The sequence below is a fragment of the Schistocerca nitens genome, chromosome 11 (genome assembly GCF_023898315.1).
Source record: "Schistocerca nitens isolate TAMUIC-IGC-003100 chromosome 11, iqSchNite1.1, whole genome shotgun sequence".
NCBI lineage: Eukaryota > Metazoa > Arthropoda > Insecta > Orthoptera > Acrididae > Schistocerca > Schistocerca nitens.
In genome coordinates, this window is record NC_064624.1 from 86,567,140 (window position 1) to 86,593,670 (window position 26,531).

The window sequence follows — 26,531 nt, forward strand, 5'->3', positions numbered from 1 at the left end:
ATTGCGAAGCGATGGGAATTAAGCTGGTCGGAAAGGAGATGAGAGAGGTGGAGGAGAATATCGTCGGAAGAGAAGGACGGCCGAAAGCCACACTGGTAACGGGAAGGAGGCGGTGCTGGCGGAGATGCTGGTGGATGCGGCGGGTGAGGATAGATTCCAGGACCTTGCTGAAGACTGAGGTACGGCTGATGGGACGGTAGGAGGAGACGGCGGACGGCGGTTTGCCAGGTTTAAGGAACATGAGGATATGGGAGGTTTTCCACAGGTCGGGGTAGTAACTGGTGGACAGGACTACATTGTAGAGCCTGGCCAGGGTGGAGAGGAAAGAGACAGGAGCTTCACGAAGGTGATGGTAGGTGACATGATCGTGACCAGGAGCGGTGTTGCGTTTTGTGCGGAGTGTAGCAATGAGATCCTGTGTAGTGATAGGGGCATTGAGTTCCGTGTGTGCAATGTTGTCCAAGTACTGGAAACCAGTAGCGAGGGGAGGGACAGAGGTGTCAGTTCGATCGCGGATATCCGGGAAGAGGAAGTAATCGAACTGGGGATCATCGGGGATGGAAAATACATCGAAGAGGTAGGAGGCAAAGTGATTGGCCTTACTAAGTGTGTCAGGGAATGGGTGATCATCATGGAGAAGAGGATAGTAGGGGGAGGGTTTAGTTCCAGTAAGAACTTGGACGAGTTGATAGGTAGGGTAGCATTTAAACGGGTGCATGTCTGTCGCCAGTCCCGGCGTTTCTTAGCCGCGAGCAAATTACGAATGTGTCGCTGGAGTTGCCGGTGGCGTCGAAGTGTGTCCAGGTCATGCGTGTGGAACTAGGCACGGTTGAGACGGCGGGATTCACATAGGAGGAGGACGGCCTGTGGGGGTAAGGTAGGACGGTGGTGGTGGATGGCGACAGTTGGGACGTGGGCCTCCACGGCCTGAGACAAGGTCTGCTGGAGAAAGGAGGCGGCATGGGTGACATCGTCGGGGTGGTGGTAGGTGAAAGGGTGGCTATTGACCTGGGTGGAGAGGGTATCCCGGTAGGCATTCCAGTTGGCATGGGAATAGTCATGGACGTACTTAGGGGGAGGGTCAGTACAAGGATCGGGGGCAACGACCGCCTGAAACGGTGAGGAGGACAGGGAGATGGTCGCTACCAATAGGCTCCAGGACATCCACTGTTATGTGGCCAAGGAGGTTGGGGGAGGAGAGGATAACATCGGGAGTGGAGTTGGATTCGGGACAGGTGTGCTGGGGGATGGGGATGAGGTCGCCTTGAATGGAGGAGAGGAACCGATGCCACCGCCGTAACTGGGCAGCGGAACGACTATGGATGTTGAGGTCGGCGGCGATCACGTAGGAGGAGAAGGTACGGTCGATGTGGGAGATGAAGTCGAAGGGAATAGGGGCGTTAGGGCGGACATAGATAGTGGAGCAGGTAACGGTAAGACCGGGGAAGAAGAGACTAAGGATCAGGTGTTCGGTGGGGTCGGGAAGGAGAGGTTGGAGCTGAACGGGGATCTGGCGGTGGTGACCAATGGCAACTCCGCCACGCGCTATAGGGAGGGGATTATCGGAGCGGTGGAGGAGATAGGGCGAAGTGTGGATGGTGTGGTGGGGTTGGAGGAAGGTTTCATGGAGGAGGAAGGCATCCACGCGATGGGTGGCAAGGGTGTACAGGAATAGGTCCTTGTTGGCGGGAAAGCAGCGGATATTGTTGAAAAGGATATTTTGCTGTCGCGCCATGACAGGGATTTAGACGAAGGTGTCAAGACGGGAGAAGGTGAAATGGGCCTGGTTGTGGGAGTAGGTGGCGTACATTTTGAGTTGGAAAATGGAACGGGCGGCGAGGGATATCTGTTTGAGGGTGTGGGGGCGCTGAAAGGGATGAAGGACGATGGTGATGAACCTGAAGATGTCCTCAGCGGTGGGGGGGGGGGACGAAGGGAATTGCCAGGAGGGGTGGGGGTGTCCAGACGACGGACAGGGACGGTGAGTTCTGGAGTGGTCGGAGGGGGTCGGGCTTTACACTTTTGGGAGTAGGTGGGATGGGGGAGATTGCAGGTATTGCAGGAGGGAGGGGATTGAAGGTTGGGGCACTGCCGGAGGAAGTGCACTTGCCTACAATGCAGGCAGGTGGGGGCCTCGCGGCACTCGGTTGTTGGGTGTGCGTTATAGCGCAGACACCTCTGGCAGTGCATGGATTGAGGAGGGGAACAGGAGGGGTCGACCTTGTAGCGCTGGTTGAAGAGGAGGGCACCCTCCTTCAGGAGACGGTCAATGGAGGGGGCGTCCTCGGAGAAAACCCGCATAAGGCGGGTGGGGCGGCCGAGTTGAAAATGCGGCAGACCACCCGCACCTCCAGCGTGGGATGCGTCTGGAGCTCCGCCAACACCTCCTCCTCCGTGATCGGCGGACTGAGCCGGGTGATCATGGTGGTGAGGGTCGGCGGGCGATGCGGGTGTTGGGGTTGGCGGGTAGGAGATGGAGAAGGAGCAGGGGTGAGGGAGGCGTTGAGGCCAAACCGGGTGATGGGGAGGCGGGAGAGGATGTCAGTATGGACGGTTGGGCTGAGGGAGGAGATGAGAACTAAATCCCGTCGGGGAGTGAGGAGAGAGATGGGGGCACCAGGGAAGTGTTGGCGGAGGAGGAGGGAGAGATTCCGGGCCTCGAGAAGGGAAGGATCAGGGTGGGAGAAGAGGTATTTGTATAAAGAGGAGGGGGAGGAGATCGAGGAGGAGGCGGAGGGAGCAGGGCCAGGTGGGGAGACATCCATGGCACCCTGTGGGGTGAAGGAGGACGGGGCAGAGCCTTTTTGGGAGCGGAGGAGGTGGTGGTGCCACTAGGTCGTTTAACGGCGGCAGAAGGGTGGGTGGTGACATGAGGGACGGGAGCTATAGGGAGGTGGTGGGAAGGGACAGGTCCCGGCGTGGACGCAGCAGTCGGCGCCGGAGTTGGTGAAGGCGAATGCGACGGTGGCGGCGGTGATGGCGAAGGTGATGGGGAGAGCTAGGTATGGACAGTGGCCCGACGGGCCACCACTCTAGCCGGAGCTGCAGTGACCGGCTAGGGGAGTGGGGGTAAAGGATAAGAGGGAGAGGAGCGGCAGGAAGAAGCGGGAGAGGGGGCGACAAAGAGCGAGGGCGAAGGGAGAGTTAGAAGAGACGGGATGGAAGAAGGGGGGTGTAACTGGGCACGCCATGTGATAGTGGTGGTGGCGGCGGAGGGGGAAGTATAGACGATGGCTGTGGTGGTAGTGGTGGTGGGGGCTGACATGAGGACAGGGAGAAACAAAAATGCACAGAACGAAAAAGAAAGGACAAAAACTGGGGACAGACGAAGACGACAGAAGACGAAGACGGAGGAAGACGAAGACAGAGGAAGACGAAGACGGGAAGACCAGAGTCCCACGCTGCTGGCGCTGACTCGACGACGGGTGGCAGGAACTATGCTGCTGCTGCTGCTGCTGCTGCCGCGGACGGGGCCGGGGCCGCTGCTGCTGCTGCTGCTACTGCTGGAGGGCCGGCTGGCTGGATCGCTGCTGCCGCTGGAGGGTTGGCCGGCTCCTGCTGCTGGCCGGACCGCTGCTGCTGCTGCTACTGCTGCTGCTGGAAGGCTGGCTGGTTTCTGGCTGGCTGGCTGGCTGCTGGCCGGGACGACCGCTGCTGCTGGCTGGCTGGCTGGCTGGCTGGCACCTGAAACCTAGCGCTTCGATTAGTGCTGAAATGGCACAATCGAAGGGCGGTATCCTTGCGGAGTACCGCTGAAGATGTTGTGCTGTGATGAGAGCCTTACACTATGTGGTATTTGCCACTAACTAAGAGAACGAGTATTACATATCGTTGTGCTAAGTACTGCAAATCTTCGTTTCCTTAGATAAAAGTCCTTAATGAACAAGAGCTGAGTTGAGCTCTACTTCAAATACTTTCCGACAAGACGTCCAAATGCGAAATAAACGTGACTGCCAGCTGTCGGCTCTATCTGGACGGCGAACGGCGGGCCACACAGCTGTTGCCTGGCGTCGCCAACAGATGGCAGCGCAGTAGTCAGTCGATTGTTCACGGCAGTCTGTGTTGGATAACTATGTAGTATTAACACCTGTTCAAAAATGTTTCAAATAGGTCTGAGCACTATGGGACTTAACATCTAAGGTCATCAGTTCCCTAGAACTTAGAACTACTTAAACCTAATCAACCTAAGGACATAACACATATCCACGCCTGAGACAGGATTCGAACCGGCTGCCGTAGCAGCGTGCGGTTCAGTACTGAAGCGCCTAGAACCGCTCGGCCATAACTGCCGCCATTAACACCTGTATACAAGAATGTCCACTTCTTTACTGATACATTAGTTCCCCACTAAGGGGCAGGCTGACGGCACATAAACCATTCTTTAAAGTTAAGGGGAATTAAAACGTATTTTAAATTCAATAAAAACATGGCTATGAAAGTTGTTTGTTCTTTTAATGCATATCCTCTCCTAAAATGGTGGTGGAGTGTTTGTGTCTGTCAGTAGTGGTTTATCTTGTAGTGAAGTCGAAGTAGATACTCCGTGCGAATTAGTATGGGTGGAGGTTATACTTAACAGCCAAACTAAGTTAATAATTGGCTCCTTCTACCGACCCTCAGACTCCGATGATATTGTTGCTGAACAGTTCAGAGAAAATTTGAGTCTCGTAACAAATAAATACCCCACTCATAAGGTTATAGTTGGTGGGGACTTCAACCTCCCCTCGATATGTTGGCAAAAATACTTGTTCAAAACCGGTGGTAGGCAGAAAACATCTTCCGAAATTGTCCTAAATGCTTTCTCCGAAAATTATTTCGAGCAGTTAGTGCATGAACCCACGCGAATTGTGAATGGTTGCGAAAACACACTTGACCTCTTAGCTACAAACAATCCAGAGGTGATAGAGAGCATCATGACTGATACAGGGATTAGTGATCACAAGGTCGTTGTAGCTAGGCTCAGTACTGTTTCTTCCAAATCCACCAGAAACAAACGCAAAATAATTTTATTTAAAAAAGCGGATAAAGTGTCACTAGAAGCCTTCCTAAGAGACAATCTCCATTCCTTCCGAACTGACTATGCAAATGTAGACGAGATGTGGCTCAAATTCAAAGATATAGTAGCAACAGCAATTGAGAGATTCATACCTCATAAATTGGTAAGAGATGAAACTGATCCCCCATGGTACACGAAACAGGTACGAACGCTGTTGCAGAGGCAACGGAAAAAGCATGCGAAGTCCAGAAGACCGCGAAATCCCGAAGATTGGCTAAAATTTACAGACGCGCGAAATATGGCACGGACTTCAATGCGAGATGCCTTTAATAGGTTCCACAACGAAACATAGTTTTGAAATTTGGTAGAAAATTCGAAGAAATTCTGGTCGTATGTAAAGTACACAATCGGCAAGACGCAGTCAATACCTTCGCTGCGCAGTGCCGATGGTACTGTTACCGACGACTGTGCCGCTAAAGCGGAGTTATTGAACGCAGTTTTCCGAAATTCCTTCACCAGGGAAGACGAATGGAATATTTCAGAATTTGAAACACGAACAGCTGCTAGCATGAGTTTCTTAGAAGCAGATACGTTAGGGGTTGCGAAGCAACTCAAATCGCTTGATACGGGCAAGTCTTCAGGTCCAGATTGTATACCGCTTAGGTTCCTTTCAGGTTAAGCTGATCAATAGCTGCCTGCTTAGCAATCATATACAACCGCTCACTCACCGATAGATCTGTACCTACAGATTGGAAAATTGCGCAGGTCGCACCAGTGTTTAAGAAGGGTAGTAGGAGTAATCCATCGAACTACAGACCTATATCATTGACGTCGGCTTGCAGTAGAGTTTCGGAGCATATACTGTATTCAAACATTATGAATCACCTCGAAGGGAACGATCTATTGAACGTAATCAGCATGGTTTCAGAAAGCATCGTTTTTTTGCAACGCAGTTAGCTCTTTATTCGCACGAAGTAATGGCCGCTATCGACAGGGGATCTCAAGTTGATTCCGTATTTCCAGATTTCCGGAAAGGTTTTGACACCGTTCCTCACACGCGACTTCTAATCAAGCTGCGGGCCTATGGGGTATCGTCTCAGTTGTGCGACTGGATTCGTGATTTCCTGTCAGGAAGGTCGCAGTTCGTAGTAATAGATGGCAAGTCATCGAGTAAAACTGAAGTGATATCAGGTGTTCCCCAGGGAAGCGTCCTGGGACCTCTGCTGTTCCTGGTCTATATAAATGACCTGGGTGACAATCTGAGCAGTTCTCTTAGGTTGTTCGCAGATGATGCTGTAATGTACCGTCTAGTAAGGTCATCCGAAGACCAGTATCAGTTGTAAAGCGATTTAAAAAAGATTGCTGTATGGTGTGGCAGGTGGCAGTTGACGCTAAATAACGAAAAGTGTGAGGTGATCCACATGAGCTCCAAAAGAAATCCGTTGGAATTCGATTACTCGATAAATAGTACAACTCTCAAGGCTGTCAATTCAACTAAGTACCTGGGTGTTAAAATTACGAACAACTTCAGTTGGAAAGACCACATAGATAATATTGTGGGGAAGGCGAGCCAAAGGTTGCGTTTCATTGGCAGTACACTTAGAAGATGCAACAAGTCCACTAAAGAGACAGCTTACACTACACTCGTTCGTCCTCTGTTAGAATATTGCTGCGCGGTGTGGGATCCTTACCAGGTGGGATTGACGGAGGACATCGAAAGGGTGCAAAAAAGGGCAGCTCGTTTTGTATTATCACGTAATAGGGGAGAGAGTGTGGCAGATATGATACGCGAATTGGGATGGAAGTCATTAAAGCAAAGACGTTTTTCGTCGCGGCGAGATCTATTTACGAAATGTCAGTCACCAACTTTCTCTTCCGAATGCGAAAATATTTTGTTGAGCCCAACCTACATAGGTAGGAATGATCATCAAAATAAAATAAGAGAAATCAGAGCTCGAACAGAAAGGTTTAGGTGTTCGTTTTTCCCGCGCGCTGTTCGGGAGTGGAATGGTAGAGAGATAGTATGATTGTGGTTCGATGAACCCTCTGCCAAGCACTTAAATGTGAAATGCAGAGTAGTCATGTAGATGTAGATGTAGAAATAACGTCCATATCATCCCTGGTTCGATGGGCTACATATACGTTATGACGATCCGCACATTGAACTCTGTCTTTCTCGCCGTCTCCAAATTTTTCTGTAATTCAGTTCCCACACGTCTCATGATAAAAGACTTGTTTTGTTTCTAGCATAACAGGGAGATACTATAAGACTCCAATCGCATTTAATATCCACAATTGTCAATCCTTTCACTAAATTTGTACATGCTGCCTGTTCACCTAAACGCAAAATATTCACCAATGCGCCACTAAATGTACCCTTCAGAAACCGCTGTTTCTTCTTTTCATTTGCAGTCTTCCTCCGCTAACAAAGAGTGTCTTCAGAGGAGAAAAATAAACAACATCTGAAGATAGCAGAAGACTAGTAGCGTTCGGTGGAATGCAAATGACCTATATGTTCTTTTGCTCACAAAGCTCTGAAGTTTTCATTGAGATTTGAGAAGAGGGAAGATTTCAAATATTAATCTCCTTCCTTCCTTATTTGAGGCAAACATGAGGAAGTGAGTTTGAATTCAACTGTCAATCAACTCTGTTCTAGCCACCCACTCTGCTGTGTTTATTTGCGTTCCAGGAGGTGACTGTATATCCAGTCAGTCCATTTTCGTTTACATTTATCAATAAGATAAAGGGGAAGGAATTCTACTGCTGCTTTTCCAAACAACATGAGAGTGAAGCACGGTCTTGAGGTGTCCTCAGTTTTCTCAGGACGTCGACATGTAAAACGAAACAAGAACTTTCTCATGCTGGTAAGTCATGAAACACATTTTCATCAAAAGTGTAAACTTTTCAGCAGGACCGCCTTCAACCTCGGCTTTGTATTTCTCTAAAAAGATATTGATTACCTTCTCATTTACAGCATCTCCCTTCCTTGAAATATTGACTGTAAATTTATGAGACTGTTTAGAACTATGTCTCTCTAAAAATGCTTTTCCCCACGCCCATCCAAGCATATTGTAAGCAAGGCAGTCTACTTTTCTTTTTTCATGTCTTAAGATATGCTCCAGAAGTCAAAGACCAATACTGGAAGACCTATGTCACTGACGCTGATACAGTCTTTTACAAAAAAAAAAAAAAAAAAAAAAAAAAAAAAAAAAAAAAAAAACATATTTCTTCAGTCTCGGTAAGAACAGTGGGCGTTCCACCTTTCCCATTATTCTTGTTTCTCAATTTGTTCACAATGGTTTGTCTTGGAATGTCATATTTCCTTGCAGCTTCGCCGTGTCCAATTCAACCAGAAGTTATTTCTTCTAATATCTTCTTGAATTTCATTCGAATAACAAGTTCCGCGCCATATTCCTGAGTACCTAGTGTTGAACGTTTCTGTCATCCCATGGCCTGCAAATGAAAGACGTTGTAAGACTACATAATTCGTGGCTAATTGGAGGCTTAGAATGAATATTTAAGCTTATTTATAGTTGCATCTGAAGCACTTTTGGAATAATTTGGAAGAGTGTAGGACAATCCTGCTTCCTTCTGCATAAGCCTCTACTGTTCTTCTCAATAGCTGCGCTGGCTCCAAAATTGGATCAAATGATGTTAGTTCTACTAATAGGCTACAGCGATATTGTGGTCGACACTTGAGGTAGATTTATAACACTGTAATTATACTCTCACTGTAAAGTATTCACCGATATGGTCAGATTTGTGTCTCACATATAGTTCGAATCAAAGGAAGAAAGAGTGCCAGCTACTAACAAGGTTCACAGATGGTTAAATTGTCGCAGTGTTAGTAATCACAATACACTGTCCAGTGATTGAAAACAATTCACATGTGACAAAAATTTAATATATCAGTTCACTGTAACTCTGCTCTTATACGCATTTAAGGAGCTCGAAACAATTAAGATAGTGCACAAAAATAATCATGTCCGTCAACACTACCCTGCTAAGCGGTCGTGGTTCATGGGAGTCAATAATCACCCAATTCCTGCAGTAAGTTATCACTCTGAATTAATTATTAATTACTGTCATAAAAGTCTCGATTGAAGCTCATGATAGAAGAAATCGAACCATATACAACATACGCGAATATTTCAGAATGTTTGTTATCGCACTACGGCACACTGCTCAAGACAAGAGACACAGGTGTTGCTGCATTTACCCTCAGCCGCAGACAGCCTGGCCCCAGATGTGCTAGGTCTATATGTACTATGATCTACGAACAATATGTTCTGTACTACTCATTATGACAGCAGCCATCTTGCATAAAATACTTTATGATCGTCAAAACACTGAGCTTCGTCATTAGCTACTGAACTGGTGCGTTTCCTGGCGCCAGTTTCCATCGATCGTCATTTTGGTCTTTGAGTCGTCTTCGGTGCTTATTTGTCTTCTGCTCATCTTTGGCGGCGCGGATTTAACGGCGGCGCGTGCGCTGTGCGGGGGAGGTGCGTCGGGATCGGCGGTGAGCGAGAGTCACGTGGGGCTGTGTACGTAGGCAGGGCGGCAAGAGGACGAGTCGGACAACGGAGGAGCGGGGCCAGCGGCTACCGCGTGTTGAGTCGTGAGGGCAGATCCACCGCCCACGGTGGTTTGGTCTTCCTAGAGGTCGGAAGGACAAGCTGCTTCGAGTTTGTGACAAGCTACGCTGGCCGACTGAATTGAGGTCGCCGAGTTCTTCGGTGGGTTGCGTGCGGCTTATTTGAATATGCCAGTGTACTAAAAATCCTTTGGAATTGTTTCAGTTGTTTATCACTTACCTCAGTCTCGTGACTAACTGTCTTGACAGCAGTTGCGGAAGTGTGACTACGCCCAAACAACCGACATGAAGCGTGGTTAGAGACGGAGCTGGAAGCGCAACGAAGATTGAGGAAGTCCGGCTCTGGTGTTTCAAGGTACCCCGAGATACATCCTCTATTCTACCTTGTAGTTCATTTCGTAATTCGGCGTGTAAAAGTGCGTCGAAATAATTCTTGTCATCTTAACATTAGGGCATGATTTTTGGCGAACTTATTAATCAAAGGGCTTGCACTGGCCAAGTAACTCACAGAAGCTAATTTGTTTCTATTAAGTTGATCACCTGTTCTCTGGATAAGATTGTGTAATTTTTGTCTCAGAATATTGTCTGCCTTTGATGTGTGTTGTGTTACAGATAACTGGCAGCGGTCAACGCAAGCATACTGGGAGCAGAGCACCACGGGGGCAGAGAGGTATTTAAGGCCCTGTCCTCTCCTTTACACCTTGGGTTATGTTGTTACTGTGGCTTGATTCCATCTTTCAGGTGGAGAATTATAGCATATGAAGTTCAACTGCAGTGCAAAGTTGAGTACATTTCTACGTCATTTCCTGTCTCGTGGATCTCTCGTATGTATTTGAATCCTTGGCCTGCTCGCATCCATCGCTAATTCACACGCAACATTGAAGCAACCTCATTTTAGGGGTATTGTCATATGGTCATGTTCTAGTTGTAATCATTCTAAGAATATTGTTGATTAATCAACTGAGTAAGTAAATTTGAAGATTGGTTTGGTCAAAATTAAAGCACCTCCTTAATTGTTTTAGTCATTTGTATATAGTTTTGTTTAGGAAAGTTGGCTAACCAAACCTTAAAAGATCTGTGTTCTTACCCTTAATCTGTTTCTCAACTGATCGAAGTAATGAGAGTTCTGATGGGACTTGTATCGACATTTGTACTATTGAAGTAAGGCTTTAGCTGAGTATATTTACCTAGTCATATTCAAATTTAAAGTTTTATGGGTCTCGTTCCGGTTAAAGAAATTTATTTGTTATTTGTCCAGGTGATCTGGCCTTGTAAGGCAGTCTCCTGTATTAGTGTGATTGTGATTTTATAATGCCTTTGGTTGTAATAAAATATGTAGCATCAACAACGGATTACTATTGTGATTTTGGTGTGTCACTACCATTACGCATTCCAACTACTTAATTAACAAATGCTGCAAATCATGTTGATCCTAGGACGTTGAAGCATTTTCCCGATGCTCGGGAGCTAATGATTAATGAGCGGGAATCTTGTTATGTATATTAACGATAGACTGGCTTTATGAATCACACACAGCCAACATGGGTTTAAAAAAACATTGTTTCTGTGAAACACAACTAGTTCTTTATTCACATGAAGTGTTGAGTGCTATTGACAAGGGATTCCAGATCGATTACGTATTTCTGCATTTCCAGAAAGCTTTTGACACTGTACCACACAAGCGGCTCGTAGTGAAACAGCGTGCTTGTGGAATATCGTCTCAGTTAAGTGACTGGATTTGTGACTTCGTGTCAGGGAGGTCACACTTCGTTGTAATGGACGGAAAGTCATCGAGTAAAACAGAAGTGATTTCTGGCGTTCCCCAAGGTAGTGTTATAGGCCCTTTGCAATTTCTTATCTATTTAAACGGTTTGGGAGACAATCTGATCAGCCATCTTCAATTGTTTGCAGATGACACTGTCGTTTATCAACTAATAAAGTCATCAGAAGTCCAAAACAAACTGCATAACGAAAAGTGTGAGGTCATCCACATGAGTGCTAAAAGGAACTCGTTAAACATCGGTTACACGCTAAATCAGTCTAATCTTAAAGCCGTAAATTTAACTAAATACCTAGGTGTTACAATTGGAAGGAATACATAGAAAATGTTGTGGAGAAGGCTAACCAAAGGCTGCGTTTTATTGGCAGGAGACTTAGAAAATGTAACAGACCTACTAAAGAGAGTGCTTACAATACGCTTGTCCATCCTTTTTTAGAATACTGCTGCACTGTGTGGGATCCTTGCCTTGCCAATCATAGTACTGAATTCAGGTCTTCATCAACTGGGACTGGGGCTTGTACCAATAGTATAGAAGGTTACTGGTCAGCCATAAAATCTGTTGTAGGGAGGAGGACATATCGACACTACACAGCCATTTAGACGAATCTTCAAGGAGGCGTAGTGTACCCGATACATATTGCCCGTTTCAGTGTTTCCTTCAATGTGTTTGGCAAATGTATCCTCCAAAATTTGTTAGTTAATTTCCGGTTGGGATGAGGGTAGGGGAGTGGGGGGAAATGATAATTAAGGTAAAGGGTGGCTTTGGTCGGGGTGGTGAAAATACTGATTTTGACTTTTTGGGGTTAATCCATCATTTTTCATTTTCTTAAGTTAGGTAATTTTCTTCTGTGGAATGTTTTTTTATTATTTTAGTTCATGTCGTTGATGTGAACTTCTGGGTTTATATGTTTGTATGTATGTGTGTTTTTTGTGAAGCAGTGCTTCATGAGAATATGGGTATGTGAATTTTCTTGACATCTTTCAAGGCGAGCTTTTGTTTTTTGCTTAGGAGTTTGAATATGGTAAGTTTAGTTTTTTTCATGTTGTACTGAATTTGTTTATTTTGATGTATTTCCTTGTCGTATTATACTGTTCTGCATTAAGTATGGGTTCGTCAGCTGCAGTATGGAATACAAATTTTGCAGTTGTTGCTCTTTTTCCCTTTCCTAGTGCTAGTATCACAACGATTTTTTCGAAGCTATATTAGCCCTACTAAAGGCGAAAAGACCGACATACAAAAAATTAGTTCCCGTTCTTCAGTTGACGTATATAGTTCAATTGAAGTACGGTATACTGGTGCTATACTTCCCGACAGCGTTGATGGCCTCTCGGCCGACGATGCGCAGTAGATGGCTGCGCAGCTGGCCAATGAGCGCTCATTCGGTTTCCGCGTCTCGTGCTGTCTGAAGCTCCGTCACATTTCAGAGTTCTATCGTGTTTTAAGTGCGGAACATTGCGGCTGGCCCATTTCTGTTGTATACAGGGTCTTCTCTGAGTTTTGTCGTAATGGCTGAAACACCTAAACGTCGTCAAGTGTTTCACAAACAGGCAAGAGACCTTATTTTTAGAGTGTACACTTTCTTCAAGCGTGAGGCAGTTTCAGGCGAACCGACCTGCGAGGTTGCCAAGGTGCAAGAACGCACTCCAGCGGCCTGTGGCGATATTGGTGTACGAACTGTCAGGCGAGTTATACAGGAGGCGAAGCTGTTAGAGCAGACAATTGGCAATGTGGTGTTTCGGTCTCCAGGGAAGAAACATAGCGCTCCAAGGAGGGTAACAGGAATCGACGACTTGGATCAAAATGTGTTACGTCGCAAGGTTTTCGAATCTTATGAAAGAGGCGAGTTCCCCACAGCAGCGAAATTGTGCACTGTTATGCACGAAACTACTGGGTTTGACGGAAGTGCAAGATCAATGCAAAGAACGTTGAAGAACGTCGGATTTAAATATGAAAAGTCCAATGATGGGCGCAAATTTTTAATGGAGCGTAATGATATTGCTGCTGATAGGATTACGTACCTAAGAAAAATGCATGACATCAGAGCAAAAGGAACGTCAACTGTCTATTACTTGGATGAGACTTAGGTGAATAAAAACCAAGCTAGAAATTTTATTTGGGAAACAACAGATGGACAAGGAGGTTTGAAAGTTCCAGTGGGAAAAGGAGGGCGTCTTATAATATGTCAGGCTGGTTCTGCTGCTACCGGGTTTGTGCCTAAAAGTTAACTTATTTTCAAATCAAAATCGATAACCACATTTGACTACCATACCGAAATTAATGGAGAAACATTTCGACAATAGTTTCAAAATCAGCTGTTGCCTTATTTGCATCCAGACTCTGTCATTGTTATGGACAATGCAAGCTATCACTCTGTTGTTCGCAACGGGCCTCCCACTGCAAGCACAAGGAAAAATGATATTGTTTCTCAGTTGCGAAATAATAATGTAACACACAGTGAGACACAAACAAGAGCAGAGCTTTTGGAACTGGTGAAGATGTCAAGGACTAGCGTTAAAAACAACGAAATTGACTCCATAGCTAAGCAACATGGACACAGAGTGATACGAGTACCTCCTTATCGTTGCCATTATAACCCCATTGAACTGGTGTCGGCACAGGTGAAGAAATACGTGCTAAGCACAAATACTACATTTAAAACAGCTGACTCTGAAAGACTCACCCACGAAGCTACCGTTGCCGATTGGGAAGCTTGCGTGCGTCACACTGACAAACTACACAAAGAAGTTGTCAGAGACGAAATAATGTATTCGTTAATCGTCAGTCTAGCTCTCATATCAAGCGACTCCAGTTCCGGAGGCAGAGACAGTGAAAGGTCCGAGTAAAAGGGTAAGTGAATGGAATGCAAACTTACTCTGTAATTATCATGAACATTTACTATCTTCCCAAGCCATCTGTGCCGTAGAAAGTAGTTCAGTGGAATATCTATTCTGTAACGACAATTTTATTTCTCTTCGTTTTTTTCTTTAAATTAACCGCCTTTTCATGCTGCAATCTGTTTTATTAATCCAGATGCGTTTAGAATTTTATTTTCAAGCATCATCGGTGGATATCATCTGATGTAGTTCACTGTAGCTGTTATATGCCGCTGGCCAGAGTGGCCATGCGGTTCTAGGCGCTACAGTCTGGAGCCGAGAGACCGCTACGTTCGCAGGTTCGAATCCTGCCGTGGGAATGGATGTGTGTGATGTCCTTAGGTTAGTTAGGTTTAATTAGTTGTAAGTTCTAGGGTTCTGATGACCTCAGAAGTTAAGTCCCATAGTGCTCAGCGCCATTTGTTATATGCCGTCATGTAGATTTGAAAACAGTTTATGCCCTTATTTTTGCATAAATAAATTATTACTTACGATTATATGCAAAAATAAAGGCGTGAACTGTTCTTAAATCTACAATGACGGCATATAGCCACGGTGTACTATTTCAGATGATATCCACCGGTAATGCCTTAAAATAAAATGTGGAATGCGTTTGGATTTATAAAACAGATTGCAGCTAGAAATAGGCGTTTACTTAAAAAAAAAATTGATTATTTATATACTTGGTGCGGATAATGGCCATTCAGACAAATTTGTTTATTTTACTTCTCTCTCTAATCTGTCTACGATATAATGTAGATTAAAATGCTGTTCGCTCTGGTGGCGGGTAGGTGTTTAAGATTTGATTCTTTCGTCTTTTTATTTATAAAGCAAGAGGAACGGAAGGCGTAATCTTTCTGTAATGTGCAATCTATTATAGAATCCATTCTGCACTGAGAGAGTATATATCACTATTTCGTAATGTAATTATGACTGGGAAAGATTGAATAGACATTCCATTCTGTTATGTGTATGTCGCAGTTATTAGGTACATTTAATAAATTTGTCTTGGAATGAGGAGTAGAGCACCATGAATCTGGCAGTAGCAAGACAGGTGAATCATCGGCTAAAGCAGCTGTCTGTAGCGTAGCCGCCGTCAATTCGCCCAGCGCCGAGGTGACAACGCAGCACTCCTAGGAAGCTGCGCGGCGACAGGTCATTAACGCAGTCGCGGACTATAGCTAGACGAAAAAAGCGACATATGTAACATTGGTAGCATGCACCTATATAGGTCAACTAAAGAACAGCATACAAATGTTACGTGTGTCGCTATTTTCCACCTTCGCTAGCGCTAGAATCCTATTCTTCAGTTGACCTATATAGGTCAACTGAAGTATGGAATGCAAATATTATGTATGTAGGTTTTTTCACTTTCGCTACTAATAGTATCTGCATAAGAACAGAACGGTAGTAGCAGCGGAGGCGAAAGAAGCAACACCTGTAAAATTTGTATCCCGTAATTCAATTGACCTAAATAGGTCTCCCAAAAAATAGGTGACTAATGCCCTGAAAACTAAAAAATCGACATAAGTTAAATCTGTTTCCCGTACTGCAGTTAACCTATACAGATCGACTGAAGGTTCTGATACAAATCGTAAATATGTCAACTGAAGTATTCCAAGCTAACGTTACTTCTATACCTCATTTCATTTTTTTACAGAAGTACTAAGACTGAAGCAAGCGATGTACTTAATATTATGTTCTAAATATTAATAGACGTGATATATGTTTACTATCTGGTTTCTCTCTCCTACATTTCTCTGTTTACGAACACTCGTCTTTGCTGTTAAATATGTTTAATAAATCATCTCTGGCAAATTCTGACGTCATTGAGCAAAGCCGACAGGTTGTATCCCGTTCTTCAGTAGTCCCCTATGTTGATATATACACACGTATTTTACGTTTATCGGTTTTTTCACCTTCGATGGTACTAGTAGCAACTGAAAAATATGATACTAATACCACCTAAGGCGAAAAAATCGACAAATGTAAAATTGCCTATGTAATACGTAATGTAAAAAGTACAATTATGGAACAGTTTATTTACGATTTTCTTGTATCCTACAGATATTTATTAGAGAATGTTGTGTTCTTTAAGATCAAAAAAATCGCTAGTAAACAGCAGGAGAGCTGACCTTTAGCAGAAAGGCGTTTTCGGTTGCAGCGGAAAACTTTCACGAAATTTCAATCGCTAGCTTTCTCCTCTAAATGCCAAAATATTTTGTTGACGCCGACCTACGTTGCGAGAAACGATCATTGTAATACGAGAAATCAGAGCTCGCACGGAAAGATATAGATGTCGTTTTTTTCTCGCGCTTTTCGAGATTGGAATAATAGAGAATTACTGTGAAGGTGGTTCGACGAACTCTCTGCCGGGCACTTAAGTGTGATTTGCAGAGTATCCATGTATATGTAGGTATATATCTACTTAGAAACGTGAAGTTTTCTTCACTACACTTCCAATCACATCAGTGAATGTGGAATATAGGAAAGTGTAGCAATATCTACACTATTTAATGTAGCAGATAAACTACCACAACTGTAGGAAGGAAAAACCAGACTGAAGTGACAGTAAAACAACAAAAGCAATGAAACTGTTTCCTAACACAGAAGAAACCAACTCCACAATTGTTGCTGCGTCTGATTCACAAACAGTAAGAACCCTCAACTCATTCGCTTTTGAAGCAAAAGTAATTAATTTACAAAAATATTTATAAATTAGAAATCCGAGTGACGAGTAAGACTATGCGAAACACACGGCTCCTTACAAGATTGTTACGTGTCAAAGAAAGCGTGTGTTGTAATTAGAACAGACAACAAAACAAATATATGCTTCTCATGAATGAAATATATGTTTTATTTCTCTAGTTTTTAGCAGAGTAAGCTACGATGATATATATATTCGACAGTATTATTTCATTATTAAGTTGTAGCGTATGTCATTGAACCAGGAAAATTAGACTGTTTCTATACGTGTTTCACGGTCATTTACGCCTCTTGATAACTTTCTAATGCTTCGAACGCAAAAATGTAACAACTATTTCGCTAAATAACTAACCAATTTTACCTTTACGGCTGCTTTCTCGTCGCTTGGGGCGCTAGTGTCGCACCAACTGTCAAGACGGTAAAAATTTTCACACTAATGAATGTCGCGATTGTATTAGACTATTCTTGTTGTGAGACCACGACAAACGGTAAGAATAAAAAAAAAACTTATTCCCTAATACAAATCGCAAATCTACGCTAAGTCTCGACAGATATCGACATAATCAGTTACTCCATCGAGAAACGACTTGATTTCTTAATATTATAATTTGTAAATCTTGAGTAACTTCGTGCGAAATGGCAGGCTCAGTATTGCTCTATATATTCGTCACATTTCACGACCTTAAACGTGAATTTTACGTTTATAAATGCACGTTTCAGATGTTTTGGATACGTAAGACCAAATCGTTATGTTGAGAATCGAACTTCAAGAAAGCGCAATGTACTTACCTCCTCCTTCCCTCCCTTAAGACTCGCAACATGCAACGCATTGTGACAAAGCAGAAGAAGCCATACGTAGAGTAGGTGGACTTTTCATGACGAGAGCATTACGTTCACGTCTAGAAGATTCCTCCCAGATTTAGACGCAGACCAGGCATGCAAAACATTTTATAATCTCATTAGAACTTCTATTCCTTCCCAACGACAATCAAGACAGATAAATGACAGTCACAAGATACCAGTGAGTTCAATCTAAGTAGCTCACTGCAAGCTACAGCGCTATCTTTGGAGAAATGGATTTGATGTACACTCTTTTCACCGTCTTTAAGTTGTCAAAACTTTTTTTTTTCCTTTCGTAACTGAAATCCCGATCATTTACAGTATATTTACATGAAGATTACATTCGCATAACAGTCGATTAATTTATATTGATCCCCTTAATAAATTAACCATTAATTCAGAGACAATGAATGCTCAAACTACTTGTAACTACACTGAAGAGCCAAAGAAACTGGTACACCTGCCTAATATCGTGTAGGGTCCCCGCGTGCACGCAGAAGTGCCGCAACACGACGTAACATGGACTCGACTAAGGTCTGAAGTAGTGCTGGACGGAACTGACTCCAAGAATCCTGCAGGGCTGTGCATAAAACCTTAAGAGCACGAGAGGAGGGAGAACTCTTCTGAACAGCACGTTGCACGGCATCCCTGATATACTCAATAATATTCACGTCTGGGGAGTTTGGTGGCCAGCGGAAGTGTTTCAACTCAGAAGAGTGTTCCTGGACCCACACTGTAGCAATTCTGGACGTGTGAAACGTCGCACTGCGCTGCTGGAATTGCCGAAATCGGTCGGAATGCACAATGGAAATGGATGGATGCAGATGATCAGAAAGGATGACTACGTAAGTGTCACCCGTCAGAGTCGTATCTAGACGTATCAGGGGTCCTATATCACTCCAGCTGCACACGCCCCACACCATTACAGAGCCCCCACCAGCTTGAACGCTCCGCTGCTGACATGCAGGGTCCATGGTTTGAGAATGTTGTCTCCATACCTGTACACGTCCATCCGATCGATACAATTTGAAACGAGACTCGTCCGACCAGGCAACATGTTTCCGGTCATCAAGAGTCCAATGTCCGTATTGACGGCCCCAGGGGAGGCGTAAAGCTCTGTGCCGTGCAGTCGTGAAGGGTACGCGAGTGGGCCTTCGTCTTCGAAAGCCCGTATCGATGATGTTTCGTTGAATGGTTCACACGCTGATCCTTGTTGATTGCCCAGCATTGAAATCTGCAACAGTTTTCGAAAGGGTTGCACTTAAATCACGTTGAACGATTCTATTCAGTCGTCGTTGGTCCCCTTCACGCAGGATCTTTTTCCTACAACTTCGATGTCGGAGATTTGATGTTTTACCAGATTACTGATATTCACGGTACACTCGTGAGATGGTCGTACAGGAAAATATCCACTTCATCGCTACGTCGGAGATGATGTGTCCCATCGCTCGTGCGCCGACTGTAACACCACGTTCAAACTCACTTAAATCTTTCCATTGCCATTGCAGCAGCAGTAACCGATCTAACAACAGCGCCAGACGCTTGTCTTACATATGCGTTGCCAACCGTATTGCCGTATTTTGCCTGTTTACATATCCCTGTATTTGAATACTCATGCCTATACCAGTTTCTTTAGCGCTTGTAGTGTAGCAACGGCGTTGTGGTCAAGAGTCGGCAAGGTAACTCAGCTTGTTTGGGGAGAGGGTTAAGTGCCCTCTGTGATAAAACTGAACGGGTGTCATGGCACATCCGCTCCGAAAAAATGCAGTGAACAGTAACGTAAAACAAATAGTAGCATCACGGTGATGGGCCGCCACGCGGGAGAGTGGTGTTCAAACCCACCTCGTGCCAACTCGTTTTTTCTTTGTTCGCTATATTCAAATTTGTGTCTGTGTCGTGGTGTGATGTCCGTTTGCAACAACAGTGTGTAAGAACTGGACGTATTTTGACGGTTGATTCCGCACAGCTACTCTGTTAGAAGCGGAAAGAAATTGTCTTTCGAATGGGAACCGCAAACGTTTGAGGACAAGGCGACAAGACAACCGAATCCTCCATCGGAAAACAAGTCTGGTGTGTCATACACGGCATTAGTGACAACACCTGTGTCATGTGGTAAGAACCTCTTACCGACGCACCTAATTTGTACGTCTGATGAGTGAATGAGATATACCTCCTTGCCCGGTATAGGTGTCCGTATGAATCTGATCACTTCCAAGGAAATGCTGAAAATATAATAATTTGTCACACAAGCTGCAACAAATGAATGCAACAGCTTCACAGTTTCTCTGTGCTCTGTCAAAACACACATTTTAACGTCTTTTTAAGTTGCGTTCCATGTTTGAAGTTTTGACTCTTGAATTCCTTTGTTGGAATATAGTTCACACCCGTTTATTTGTTGGTTTCATTTCTGTGAAAAGTGTCTGTGGAATCTCAACTGCTCTCACTATTCATCACGTTTACTTGCGACGGTAACGTATTCGTACCACATGACTCATATTCTAAAACCAACGTGTAGCATGACAACTGCTTAGCCAACAGAAAGAGAAGAAACATTGACGGAATGGACAGTTCATAATGTTGTGAAAAAAGAAAACAAAAGTAAATGGCACGAGGGAGTTTTGAACATGACCCGTCTACCTGATGGTCCTGCACCATGACCACTTAACCACGATACCGTGGCTAAACAGGTCAATATTGCACTTGTCCGTTCACTGTTTGTATTTTTTTTTTTCCAGTTCAGAACACTTTTGTCCTGTTTCCATTCTTGATCTGTGTTCATTTTTAGATCGGATACCACTGAGCTACCAAATCTGATGGGGCTGCCATTGGGAGTTTCTGTTGTAAGCACCCTCGGCGGTATGAAGCGCTACATTACAGGGCAGTTTATTTACGATTCTCCTGTAACAAGAAAGAAACTCCGGAAGAGCTGACCTTCCGCAGAGATACGTATTATATCTACTCAACAAACCAGAGTTTTATTCGCAAAGTTTTTAGCCACATCATTAAATATGGAACGTAGGAGACCTATATGGAATGTAATAACTACATTATTTAACGTAGCACGAGGTAGTGTAGCTTAAAGCCGTCGGCACACGGACCGTGCATCCGAACGTTGAGCGTTGAGCGTGCAGAGTTTCTGACGTCACAGCATGGAATAGCACTCTCGGGCGTCTTTCCGAACGTGTAGAGCAATATCTGTCATGTCAGATATTCTGAGCGTCCGTATGAGCGTTGACCAATGAGATGGCACAACGCAACTTACGTCACAAGCACGCCGTCTCCTTTCAGTACAGAGTTGTGAGGCGCCATATTGGCATTCATTTCAAGCCTATACGTATACATGCCGTTTCTGAGCACCAGCAAATTGAGAATCACTGGAAAACCCGTTGTTAACTGTGTGATTCGTACAATAAACTAATGAGAAACATCATATTCGTGGCAAAAGAATTATTGTAAATTGCGTATTATGAGAGTAGGCTATTTGAAGGCAGCGACATACTGAAGATCCACCCAAAACGCATTGTTTTTGGTACAATTTGTTATAATTAAGTTTCAGTTAGTAACATATCTACGAATAAGGTTTTTTGCAAGTGGTAACATACTACGATTACATACGAAGTTCATGATTTTAGTGTAGCGTAATGAATAGCGTCGCTGTCTTGCCATGAGGTTGTTTTTGTTGGGGCGGTGGTTCGCGTCCTGACACAGCCAATTTTTTTTTCCTAACATTCGCGTTTTTATTAGGTTCTGATATTTTATTATTAGTTTAATATAAGTATAGACTATATATTTGATGTTGTGTAAATACAAGTTCACCTTTTTTTTGAGGGGTGACATTGTTCGATTGGCTTAATCTAAACGACAGCTTGCGCTACTTGTGTAAAGATATTTTGCTCCTTCTTCTTTTACGTTTCGTAATTCACATGTTGCAAAGATTCTGCTACTGGGTAGGAACAGTGATCAAGTAAGACTGACCTTGGGGTTTTGCTAAAATGTGGGAATGATGAAATAATGTTTATATTATGCGGAGAAGTATTCCAAATTTGTAACGCACTGTTTGTATTGGAACTTTTATAGCCTGTGTCCTTATTGATTGGACATGGTACTTTCCTTTTCATGGACGATGGAAGAAATGTGCGTTTTAATAGAGCTAACGTGGGAAATTTACGCACGCCCGTTGAATAAACAGTGTGATTTACGAACTACAAACATCCCTCAACTGTCTCTGGAGTGCGATGCGATCGCATATACCACGTTGGGGCCCACGTATCGTATGCACAAGTCGCATCGTTCCTGAGCGTTCAGCAACACGTTGAACTTGGCACGCTCAACGTTAACGTTCCACAGCACGGTCCGTGTGCCGCCGCATAAGGGAAGACCACGCAGACGTAATAGTAAATCGCCAAAAGTAACAAAACTGTTTCTCGACAGAGAAAAATTCAAGAATTATTTGCTAAACCTGGGCCACGAACGGCAAGAATCTTCAACACGTGCACTTTTTAAGCAGAAGTAATTACATTTCCAAAGTACTTGTGTATTAGGAAGTCGAGTGACGTGTTAGAAAGAGCGAATCACCAGACTCAATAAAATTTTAAGTGTCTTGGAAAGTGACTACGACAATAACAACAGTAATTTATGCTACTCATGCATGACGTATGTGTTTACATTCTCTTTCTTTCAGCGGAGTACGCTGCAAATGCACGTATTCGAAAGAATTTCTTAATGAATTAGTTATAGCTTATATCATTGAATCAGTGTGGTTCGGCTGTTTTCACATGTATTTAATGATACTTCGCGTCTCTTGATAACTCCCTAATCCATGAAACTCAAAAATGTAACAACTGTTTCCTGAATTAAGTAGAGAATAAGTAAAAACAAACATTATCCTTAAGACACATGTGATTGCTTTCTTACCCCTCGGGGCGCTAGTATCGCTCTAGCTGTCAAATGGCAAGGCAGTGCGGCCATAAAATCTAGAGCTGTTCCTAAAATATCGTTATCTTTTCCTAAATATATCAATTTTGAATGACATGAAATTGAACGCCGATATATCGATATATTTATATCAAAACGGCAAAATCGAGTGCTGATATTTTTATTTTATATTATTTTTTTCTATTATATTTCCATTATTTATTTTTATTGTTTTCTTTTAATTTATTTTATTTATTATTATTTGTATGTCTATTATAATCTCTTTTTGCAATTTTCGGTAAATATTTGAAGCTGTTTTTTTAGAACATAATTTAACTTTCTCTGTGTGAATGAGTCATTTATGTCCCAGTGAATCACATTTTTGTCGAAGTAATTAAACTTACGACATCCACTAAATTTTAGTGTAGATATCACGGTCACAGTAACTCTCTTAGTGTAATTTACATACTAAGGTGTCTGTTTCTGTCGCAACGTTTTTCTTAGCAAGTAGTAAAAGTTTGCATATGACCTTCAGCAGAATAGAAGGAAATCACAGTGTACTGTAACTAGCGTAACATGCATTTTGTACCTTAGCATATGGCAACGGCACAGTTTCTTTTTAAATGATAAAGAGCGACACCATTTCTTCGTAAAAGGCACTCCTGTTGATAGTCGAGAACAAAGTCGTTACACTTTCGGGAAAGAAGTAAAAGCTGTTGCGCTGATGGTGGTTTGCAGCAGCGACCTAGAGGCAGTGACCTCACAGTAGCGCCGTGAGTCCTGTGTATCAGAGGGTGTGGGTTGAGCCCCCTGCTGTCTTCTGCAGGCCTGGCTGTCCAGAGTTGAAGGCGACGCCAGGCTGCCTGGTTGTGTAGTTCCAGCCTCGCCCTCAAACGAACATTATGTTAATGGGCAGAAGTTCTACATTCATCAGATTATGTTGCATTACCGAGCATGCTCTGCTCCAGATATATTCAAACAACACAATTATTTTAATATACATTTTGTAAAGTCACAAATGGCTAGGGAAATGATTACTTGTCGATTACTAAACTAACACCATCGTTGACATACATTGCGAGACACAGACTTTTACTTTATCTGTACCTGACAAATATTGATTTTAAAGTGATCATTTACACTGATATTACAGTTACTGTAAACTGTATAGCATTTACCACAAACCATGAGAACGAGTATTAAACATTCTTGGAAGAAGTATTGTAAATCTTCGTTCATTTACATCAACGTCATTACAGAACAAAGTATATACAGTGTTGAGATCAGCGTTACTTCAGATACCATCCGACAAGATGTCAAAATTCGAAATAAATGCGACTGCCAGCTGTCTGTTGCTACTGGTCGGCGGACGGCGCCCCACATAGCTGTTGCGGGGCGTCGCCAAGAGATGGCAGAGTGGTAGCCGGTCCTTTGCTCGCAGCAGCACGTGTTGGTTACCTAAGTAGTACTACCACCTTCTAAAAATACCACCACTTGCAAAGTAGGTTAGAAATCAGATTAATAATGTTGCTCACGCAGCATATGTTTCCTTTCTCAGGCTACAACAAAGTTATTGACTGTGGATGGTATCGTCATAATGGAAATAATGAAGTCACTGTAAAAAAGTCATTAATTTTGACACTTATCTCGAATGGATTACCATGTAGATTTCGTCGAAGTTGTTATGGCTCATCTTGTTGATTCTAGGATGATTCCACTTTGACTGCTAGAAGGTCCAGATCTGTGTTTTAGCAATATTTGAAGACCTAACAAATAAGTTTTTCAGGAAATTCTTAATGATCAAACAATCCCAGATGAGAATAATGTATGGTAGAAATAATTTTTGACTTGGTGTTCACGATCCACATTTCCAATAGACTTCTTGCAAATTCACATATACTTCTTCTTAATTGTCACATCATCAAGAAAACAGTTTTGTATCAATCTTCATATTTTTAATTTCCACTTTAACCAAACACAAGGCTTGACTGCTCTTTTACAAAGCGAAATAACACCTTAGCTTCTGCAAAGTGAAACAAAGACTGCTCTGTGTGCAAGTAAGTCAAAGATTATGACAGTCTCAAAGAAATGAATACACGCAAGAACCATATCACTGTAATATACCGATACATCGGAGTACCTATACATTAATAAAACCAAATGTGAATATTGTCACAAAAATATGTCGGTTACTTCACGGAAAAGTAGTACGATATTACTGGTATCGAGAACTGGGGTTGGATTGCCGTAATGGTCGCGTAAATAATGAACCATTACAACCTGTATGCAAGAATGTAGACCTGTTTGCTCATACCTTGGTTGCCCAGTAAGGGGCAGGCCGATGGCACATAAACCACTGTTCTGTCAAAGTTCAAGCTAGTTAAAACATATTTTAAATTACATAAAAACAGATGGCTATGAAAGATGACTGTTCTTTTAATGCATACCCTACCCTAAAACAATGTCCATATCATCCCTGGCTCTATGTGGAACATACACGTTCTGACGATGTTCACATTGAAGTTTGACGGTCTTTCTCACCTTCTCCAAATGTTTCTGGAATTCAGTTTCCACACTTCTCATAACACAAGACTTATTTCTAGCATTATCACACTTCCAGTGCATTTTACATTTCTTAATCCTTTCACTAAATTTGTAGAAGCTCTCTGTTCATCTAAAAAATCTTCGACTGTGGGCCACTAAATACACCCTTCGGAAAACGATGTTTCTTCTTTCCATTTGTAGTCTACCTCCATTGACAAAGAATCTGTCTCCAGTTATTCTTCAGATAAGAAAAATAAGCCACATCTGAAGACTACGTAAGAGTAGTACCGTTCGGTGGAATGCAAATGAAATGTATGTTGTTTTCCTCAGACAGCTCCGAAGTTTTCATTAAGATGTGAGAATAGGGATTATCTCTAATAATTACTCTCCGTTGTCCTTTCTCTGAGGCAAACAAGAGGAAGTGAGTCTGAAACCAACTGTCAAACACACTCTGTTCTAGCCACTCACTCTAATGTGTTCATTTGCATCCCAGGAGGAGAACTGTAAATCCAGACTGTCGATTTTAGCTTATGTTTATCAAAAAGATAATGGGGAAGGAATTCTTGTGCTGCCTTCCCAAACAACATGAGAGTGAGGCACGGTTTTGAGGTGTCCTCAGTTTTCTCAGTACGTCGACATGTCCGACGAAACAAGGGCTTTCTTTCGCAGGAATGTCATGAAACCCAGTTTCATCAAAACTGAAAACATTTCGAAAGGAACGCCTTCAACCTCGGCTTTGTATTTTTCTAAAAAGACATTGATTGCATTCTCATTTACATCAGCAGCCTTCCTTGAAATATTGACTGTAAATTTGTGAGACAGTTCAGACTTATGTCCCTAGAAACTACCTTTCCCCAGTCTCCTCCAAGTATATTATCGGCAAGGTAGTATACTTTTCTCCTACAGGTATCAAGGTGTGGTTTAACTATGCACCTCAAGTCAAAGACTGGTATTGGAAGGCCCACGTCACTGGCACTGATACAGTGATCAACAAACGATCTTTCTCCAATTTCGGTAAGAATGGTGGGCCTTCCAGCCTTGCAGTTGCTCTTCCTTCTGAATATGTTCGCAAATGGTCTGTCTTGGAATGTCATGTCTCGTTGCTTCCCTGTGTCCAATTTGTCCAGTCGTAATTTTCTCTACTATCTTTTTCAGAATTTTCATTCGAGTAACGGGTTTCCTGTCATATCGCCAAGTACCCGGGTTTGATCTTTTTTGCCATCCCGTGGCCTTTAGAATAAAAACATAGTAAGCCTACAGTACTATTTAAATTCGTAGCTAAC